Here is a 9170-nt window from a genome sequence, read left to right as displayed (position 1 = left end):
ACCATTTCCAAACTTCTGCTTGTACGGTTGATTGCCGTACTGGTTACCAGTCGTGTTATACACGGGATTGAATCGGTTGTGTTGATTATGTCTATTCCTTTTGTACGGATACCCATTGCCTTTATTTCCGTTTTGCCAATCGTTACTATTTTTGTAACCGTTCTCTGGCGTTTCGTAGCCGTTACTCTCGTAATGTTGTTGCCAAGAATTGTGCGGAGTATTCCGCGGTGTGTTAGCTCTCATGTCCACATAGATAAGGTCTAGGGAATCTAATATCGACAGAAATCTAATATCGATCATCATCTGGTTTGGCTATCAGCTTTTCACGAATCGATATGGGTAAATTAGACTTGAGAATCATAATTACATCTTTACTATTAATAGGGGTATCCCAATACCTGATTTTGCCAAGATATTTTTCGAAGTACTTTCTGAGGCTACTATTCCTGGGGCCAAATTGTTCTGCATTATAGACTTCTTTACGAAGGCGTTTCTGAACACCTTCGCTCCAAAATTTACTGAGGAAACAGTGCTCAAACTCGTCATACGTTCGACACTTATCAACCAGTTCTGTTCCCCATATTGCCGATTCGCCACCTATATATCCGGTAACAAATTGGATACGCTGCCTATCAGTTCACGAATTTGGAAAAATGCCAGAGAATCCACGAAGAGAAACAGTTGGGTGGATATTTCGTTTTTCCGGGTTAAAGGTTTGAAAAACTCGATGCTTTATCATGCTTTCTTCCTGCATCACTTGTACTACTGAGTCAGATCCTTAGTTTCGGTGACTAACTGGAATATGTGGTGGTGATGTGTGTTCATTAGATACAACAGGTATTCGGAATTGCCGAAATAATTCCTCTTCTTCCTCTGAGGCTAAAGAGTTAGGCTAATACGGTCTCTGTATTCGGGAACTACTACTCACTAGTGCCTTCAGGTTATTTAGTTGTTCCGTTACCTCTTGCTTCCCATTTGTAAATTGTTGCTGAAGGGTACGCCTAATGCTACCGAGTTCAGACATTACGGTATCTCCGGAGCTTCCAGGAGCTGACAAGATACCAAGAGTGGTTGCTTTCACAGTCTGTACTAGGTATATGTTAATTTTATTTTTCGACAAATTTGCCCTTTCCGGCAATCCAGTTCTCATACTTTTCTCTAAATTCTCTCTCATGACTATCTAGCCTCTTCCTTACTTTCGTTTCAGTTTCCAGAGTCAAGTTCGACATTCCCTCGGTTAGTTTTTCTACCTGCGTAGTTACTCTTTCTAATCTGTGATTAACCGCGGTTACGGTGGAGTCAAGATTCTTGGTTGCGTTTCGGATGTCAGCCTTCTCGCTTTGCATGGTAGCTAAAGTGTCAAATGGTTCAAATGGCTCTGAGCACTATGGGACTCAACTTCTGAGGTCATTAGTCCCCTATAACTAGTTAAACCTAACTAACCTAAGGACATCACACACATCCATGCCCGAGGCAGAATGCGAACCTGCGGCCGTAGCGGTCTCGCGGTTCCAGACTGCAGCGCCTAGAACCGTACTGCCACTTCAGCCGGCAGCTAAAGTGTCATTCAGTTCGAAAATTATTCCACTTCGCATTTGAGAAACAGCATCCTTAACTTGCTTTGCTACTTCTTTGGCTACGTTTTCTCTAACAGTTTTTATCTCTTCGCTTACTGTAGAAAGTTTATCTTCAAACATTTGTCTATTTTCCTCTTTCATTTGACGAGTTTCGTCTTTCAAATCATTTTTAATGGAATTCACCATTTGGCGATTTCCGTCCTGCATCATTTGACTCAGTAGCTGTTTGAATACATCTTCTGTCACTACCCCTGAACTGCTTTCACCTGCCTCCCTTGTAACTGGTATATGGCTACGAGTACTAGTGGCAGAAACTATGCTGGCATTCTCTAGTTCAGTACCGGTAACATTATGGTGTGAGGCACCAAAGTCCATAAGATTTCCCACTTCACTTTCTACAATTGTTTCGATTGGTGTCTCAGCCCTACTAATTATCCTGCGGGACCGTAAGTGACGCGACACTTCACTCGTTTCATTCTGTTCGTTTGAATCTAGTGTTGACAGTTTATCGTCTGCCATAGCTCACTTATTTACAAACGGTAAGTCAATGACGTTCGTTTGACCTACGGCCGTCAGTTGTCAACAGAGTTGTAATTTATCGGTTGTGAGTCGGTTGTCACTGCTACGTCACACGATCGGAATGTCGGGAGTCGCACGTCACGAGAACAAGAGTCTCTTGTTTTCCTCTTGTCAAGAGACTATTCTGGACCGTAAAGAAAGTATGGCTGCACACTGGTCAAAATAAATGAAAACTAAGGCTGGTCAGCTCCGTGAACAGGCAGCGGACATTTAAAAACAAGTGATATGCAATACACAACAATGGAATTTAAACAATACTTAAAGAAATTACCAATCTACTAAATGCAATCTACTGAATTCAAAGCAAATTTTTACTGCAACTACTAAAGGTCGTCACAAGAGCCAGCCCTGACAAAACTCTACCATCTGGTGAGCAAGATGTATGAGACAGACGAAATACCCTCTGACTTCAAAAAGAATATAATAATTCCAATCCCAAAGAAAGCACGTGTTGACAGGTGTGAAAATTACCGAACTATCAGTTTAATAAGCCACGGCTGCATAATACTAACACGAATTCTTTATAGACGAATGGAAAAACTGGTAGAAGCCGACCTCGGGGAAGATCAGTTTGGATTCCGTAGAAATGTTGGAACAAGTGAGGCAATACTGACCCTACTACTTATCTTAGAAAATAGATTAAGGAAAGGCAAACCTACGTTTCTAGCATTTGTAGACTTTGAGAAAGCTTTTGACAATGTTGACTGGAATACTCTCTTTCAAATTCTGAAGGTGGCAGGGATAAAATACAAGGAGCGAAAGGCTATTTACAATTTGTACAGAAACCAGATGGCAGTTATAAGAGTCGAGGGACATGAAAGAGAAGCAGTGGTTGGGAAGGGAGTGAGACAGGGTTGTAGCCTATCCCCAATGTTATTCAGTCTGTATATTGAACAGGCAGTGAAGGAAACAAAAGAAAAATTCGGAGTAGGTATTAAAATCCATGAAGAAGAAATAAAAACATTGAGGTTCGCTGATGACATTGTATTTCTGTCAGAGACAGCAAAGGACTTGGAAGAGCAGTTGAACGGAATGGACAGTGTGTTGAAAGGAAGATATAAAATGAACATCAACAAAAGCAAAAACAGGACAATGGAATGTAGTCGAATTAAGTTGGGTGATGCTGAAGGAATTAGATTAGGAAATGAGACACTTATTTGCTATTTGGGGAGCAAAATAACTGATGATGGTCGAAATAGAGAGGATATAAAATGTAGGCTGGCAATGGCAAGGAAAGCATTTCTGAAGAAGAGAAATTTGTTAACATTGAGTATAGATTTAAGTGTCAGGAAGTCATTTCTGAAAGTATTTGTATGGAGTGTAGCCATGTATGGAAGTGAAACATGGTCGATAAATTGTTTGGACAAGAAGAGAATAGAAGCTTTCGAAATGTGGTGGTACAGAAGAATGCTGAAGATTAGGTGGAGAGATCACATAACTAATGAGGAGGTATTGAATAGAATCGGGGAGGAGTTTGTGGCACAACTAGAAGAAGGGATCGGTTCGTAGGACATGTTCTGAGGCATCAAGGGATCACCAATTTAGTATTGGAGGGCAGCATGGAGGGTAAAAGTCGTAGAGGGAGACCAAGAGATGAATACACTAAGCAAATTCAGAAGGACGTAGGTTGCAATAGGTACTGGGAGATGAAGAAGCTTGCACAGGATAGGGTAGCATGGAGAGCTGCATCAAACCAGTCTCAGGAATGAAGACCACATAACAACAACATTTACTTTGCCAAGGCACTTCAACAGCAGTAGCTCATTTTTTAGATTCTCCAGTTCTTTGGTGTACCACAATTTACCCTTTCTTGTTTTATGATATTTCTTTTGAACAAGATGGGCTTTTAAATTACCTATTACGTAATTGTGGAATGTTTCATAAACTGTTTGGGCACTGGAATCACAGTTTTGAAATAATTTGTCCCATTTAGTTATGCTCAGCTGGTGTGTTAGTTTTCTGAGATTGTGTTTTCTTAATATTAAGGTATTACATTTTGTTAACTTTTGTGCAGGCTTGCTCTCATCCCCTTTTATAAAATGTCTTAACTCTACTGTTAACATGGAGTGGTCTGAGAAAACAAATTCCTTTTCCTTGGTGGAGTACATATCAACAACACAATTGACAAACACATTATCCAAGCATGCTTTTAGTCTTGTTGGTTCTGAATTTACATGATGAAAGTTGTGTTGCCTTAGCATATTCAGTAACTTATTTACACTGGGTTTGTTACATGTTGCCTCAAAGCTTGAATTGCAGTTACATATTGTTTCCACTTCGTTATGTAGCAGAGTACAGTGCCTAAATTATCTAAAAAAGTTTTATCATCTGAGTCGGGAATGGTAGATACATACTATGATAAGTTTCATTATATCACATATGATCCCAGTAATTTCAAAGTGTTTCTATACACATGCCCATCTAATATCTAGTGCTCTACACTCTATTTCAATTGAAACATAGATAACAGTACCACTGTTATGGTACTGAGATCTGCAAAAACTGTTTCTATGTTTATAACCTTCTGGTACATAGTATTGTATTTGTTCTGGTTTTTTAGCAAATGTTCAGATAGACATAAGAAAGAATACTTATTCTGTGGCAATAACTCCTCCAGAATTTGAACTTTACCTTCAAGACCCTGAATGTTTAAAAATTAGTGAAAGGTAAATCAATCTTTTTCCTTCAGTCCCATAAAGTGACAAATTAATTAATGACATAGTTTTAAGCACATTTTCCCTAAATTAATATGAATGATAATTTATGAAAACTCTGAGTCATTTGATTGAAATAAGCAGGAGATGATTGGCTGTTACAAGGAACTAATTTTTTATTAAACAATGGAAAATCCAAGATGGACTGTAACAATATTATGAAAAGGTTAGTTGCTACTCTCCATATAGTGGAGATGCTGAGTTGCAGATAAGCACAAGAAAAAGACTGTCACAACATAAGCTTTTGGCCAACAAGGCCATTGTCAAGAATAGGTGACACGCACATGCGCACACGCACACACACATGCACATGCACACGCAAGTGCATCTCACACACACATGACCACAATCTGTGGCAGCTGAAGCCACATTACGAGCAACAGCAGCAGCAGCAGCAGCAGCAGTGCATGATGGGAGAGACAACTAGGTGGGGGTAAGGTGAAGGTTGAGGGGGAGGGATAGCAGGGTAGGGGTGAGGGACACTGAAGTGCTGCTGGGGAGTGTGCAGGGATGAGGTGGAGAGGGAGAGAGGGTAGGGCAGCTAGGCGCAGTCAGGAGGTTAGATGGAGAGCTGGGCAGAGGTGGGAGATGGGGATAGCGGAAAAGGAGAGAAGTAAAAAATGTGTTGGTGAAATAGGGGGCTGTGTAGTGCTGGAATGGGAACAGGCAAGGGATGGATGGGTGAGGACAATGACTAACAAAGGCTGAGGCCAGGAAGGTTACAGGAATGTAGGATATACTGTAGGGAGAGTTTCCACATGTGCAATTCAGAAAAGCTGGTGTTGGGGATGAAGGATCCATATGGCACAGGCTGTGAAGCAGTCATTGAAATGAAGAATGTCATGTTGGGCAGTGTGCTCACCAACAGGATGGTCCAGTTGTTTTTTGGCCACAGTTTGTTGGTGGCCATTCATGCAGACACACAGTTTGTTGGTTATCATGTCCACATAGAATGCAGCACAGTGGTTGCAGCTTAGCTTGTAGATCACGACTGGTTTCACAGGTAGCCCTGCCTTTGATGAAATTTGTGATGTTTATGTCCGGACTGGAGTAGGTGGTGGTGGGAGGATGTATGGGACAGGTCTTGCATCTATGTCTATTACAGGGATATGAGCCATGAGGTAAGCGTTTGGGAGGAGGGTTTGTGTAGGGATGGACGAGTATATTGTAGGGGTTCGGTAGATGGCAGAATACCGCTGCGGGAGGGGTGGGAAGGATAGTGGACAGGACTTTTTCATTTTAGGGTGCGATGAGAGGTAGTCGAAACCCTGATGGTAGAATATAATTCAGTTTCTCCGGTTCTGGGTGGTACAGAGTTATGAGGGGAATGCTTCTTTGTGGCTGGATGGTGAGACTGGGAGGTGGTGGGTGACTGGAAAGATAAGTCACAGGAGATTTGTTTCTGAACAAGGTTGAGAGGATAACTATGGTCTGTGAAGGTCTCAGTGAGACCCTCAGTATATTTCGAGAGGGACCACTCGGCACTGGAGTTGAGGGGTTTAGGATTCTGGGCGTTTAGGAAGGATTCCTCTAGATGGCCCGTGAATAGGTTGGCAGAGGATGGTGCCATATGGGTGCCCATAGCCAAAAGCTTATTTTGTGACAGTCTTTTTGGTGTGCCTATCTGCAGCTCAGCTTCTCCACTATATGGTGAGTAGCAACTTTCCTTTTCATATTATTTTTAAAAAAATTAAATCTGTTACATAAGCCCATGTATACATTCCACATATCATCCAACACTTTGCGTGGATTTCTTTTAGAATGCAATGTAAATTTCTCGTTTCAAATCTGTCTTCATACATCCTCCGAGCACTCTTCTCCACTTTCTATGTACCAGTGCATTTCCTTCAGTGACTTCAGAAGTAATCCATGAAATATCTTGTAGAGAATGTTGTATATTAATGTTTCATGAGAACACACAGCAGTTCCTAAGGACTCCAAATGAGATACGCACACAGTTTCTTTTGCTTTTAGAAAGAAAGAGAAATTACGTGATAGCAAATGTGAAATGTAAGACATCTGCTGAAGCACCTGGTTTTGAGATGAGATTTGATTTAATTGTTCAAGAAATTCTTGTTTTGGCCATTTCGTGAACTGGTGCACTGCCATTATAGAAGAAAATTCTATGAAGGCCCGCCCTTTGCTGTTTATCTTAAATTGTTGCAAAAAACTTAGCAAAGCAGACATTCTCCCACATACAAATATGTGATTACTGTCTTACCAACTGCAATTTACAGAATCAAAAAAATACAAACATCTCCTAACAAAACTTCAGTCTTCAAACAGTGGCAAGTCCAGGTAGGAATACCAACAATATTATGAAAGGAATAGACTGCCGTTCAACACCTTCAGTTGCAGACAGACACAACCAAACAACTGTTGCACATTTAGCTTCCAGCCAGAGCTTTATTCAGAAAAGAAAACGTGCACAAACAGGCTCATATGGCCACTATCTCAGGCCTATCTGGCCAGAATACACTGGTATTGCATCAAATGCAAGCAGCAATCCAGAGAGGGGTGGGGGAAAGGGTGTGAGGGTGGGGGAGAGAGGAGTCAGCACTGGCTGGTAGAGTATGCCAGGAATAGATGGTAGCCAGACAAGGCTGTCAGATGCAGTGTCAGGGTGCTATGGGGATGAGAGGAGGGGGACTTGGGGGGGGGGGAGGAGTGGAAAAGAGGGGGGGGGAAGGGGAGGGGCAGAGAACATGTAAAAGACTGGTGGTTGCATTCTCAGAGAGCAGCACACAATGACGATGAGGGGATGTGAACTGGAAGGAGGAGTAGGACAGAGGGAAGAAAACTGTTAGGTGGAGGTTGTGGGAACAGAGGTTGAGGCTGGGATAATTTTGGGAGCAGAGAATGTGTTGTGAGGATAACTCGCATCTGCCCAGTTCAGATAAGCTGGTGATGGAGGGGAGGATCAAGATATCCAGGGCTGTGAAGTAGCCATTGAAATCAAGGAGTTATGTTCAGGTGCATTTGGGGCACAGGGTGGTCCACTTTTTGCTCTTGGTCACAGTTTGGTGGAATACATCCCTCCTGGTGGACAGCTGTTTGGTAGTCACACCAATACAAAAAGCTGTGCAATGATTGCAGCAGAGCTGGTATATGACAAGGCAGCTTTCACAGGTAGCCTGGGCTCTAATGGGGTAGGATAAGCCTATGACAGGACTGGAATAGTGCTGGATGGGTGGATTGAGCAGGTCTTGCACCTGGGTCTTCCACAAGTACATGATCCCTGTGGCAAGGGATTGGGATTGGGAGTGATGCAGGGATGGACAAGGATGATGTGGAGCTTGGCTGGGTGATGGAACACCACTTTAGAACGGGTGGGAACGATCTTCGGTAGGATTTCCCTCATTTCAGGGCATGGTGATAGATAATCAGAGCCCTGATGAAAGGTGTGGTTCAGCTGTTCCAGTCTGCGACAGTACTGGGTGACAAAGAGGGGCACTCCTTTGTACCTGGTTCTTGGGGATTGTGAGAGGATTTGGGTGTGTATGGATATGGCATGGGAAATCATTTTTGGACTAGGTCTAGGGGACAGTGCTAATCTGTGAAGGCTTTTGAGGGACCTTCAGTATACTAGGCAAGGGAGTTCTTGTCAGTGCAGATAAGCTGTCCCCAGGTGGCCAGGCTGTATAGGAGGGAGTTTGTGATGTAGGTGGGATGGCAGCCGTCAAGATACACATGCTGTTAGTGGATTTAATGTGGACAGAGATGAAGATGAAGCCATCAGAGAGGAAAGGTCAATGTCTCGGAATGTGGCACACTGGGTTGAGGAAGACCAGATGAACTGGATGGGAGAGAAGGTGTCGAGGTTGTGAAGAAATGAGGATATGGTGTCTTGGTCTTGAGTCCAGATCATGAAGAGATCATCAATGACCCTGATCCAGATTAGAGGATTGAGGTTTTGGGAGGCTTGGAAGATATGCTCTTGATGGCCCATAAACAGGTTAGCATAAGAAGGTGTCATGTGGGTGCCCACAGCTGTACTGCTGATTTGTTTATATACCTTCCCTTCAAGGAAGAAGCATTTGTGAGTTAGTATAAAAAGTTAGTAAGGTGTACGAGGAATGAGGAAGTGGGTGTGGAGTCTGAAGGATATTGGGAGGTAGTGTTCAATAGCAGAAAGTCTGTAGGAATGAGGGATGTTAGTGTGAAGGGAAGTGGCATCAGTAGTGATGAGTGGAGATCCAGGAGGTAAAGGGATGGGGATGGTGGAGAGTCGTGGTTGGGATGTTTGACATAGGAGCTAGATTTTGGGCAATAGGTTGGAGGTTTCCAGAATGAGATTTTC

This window comes from Schistocerca americana, chromosome 5 (assembly GCF_021461395.2).
Source record: "Schistocerca americana isolate TAMUIC-IGC-003095 chromosome 5, iqSchAmer2.1, whole genome shotgun sequence".
NCBI lineage: Eukaryota > Metazoa > Arthropoda > Insecta > Orthoptera > Acrididae > Schistocerca > Schistocerca americana.
The sequence above is the reverse complement of the archived record's forward strand: the minus strand, read 5'-3'. Positions refer to the sequence as shown.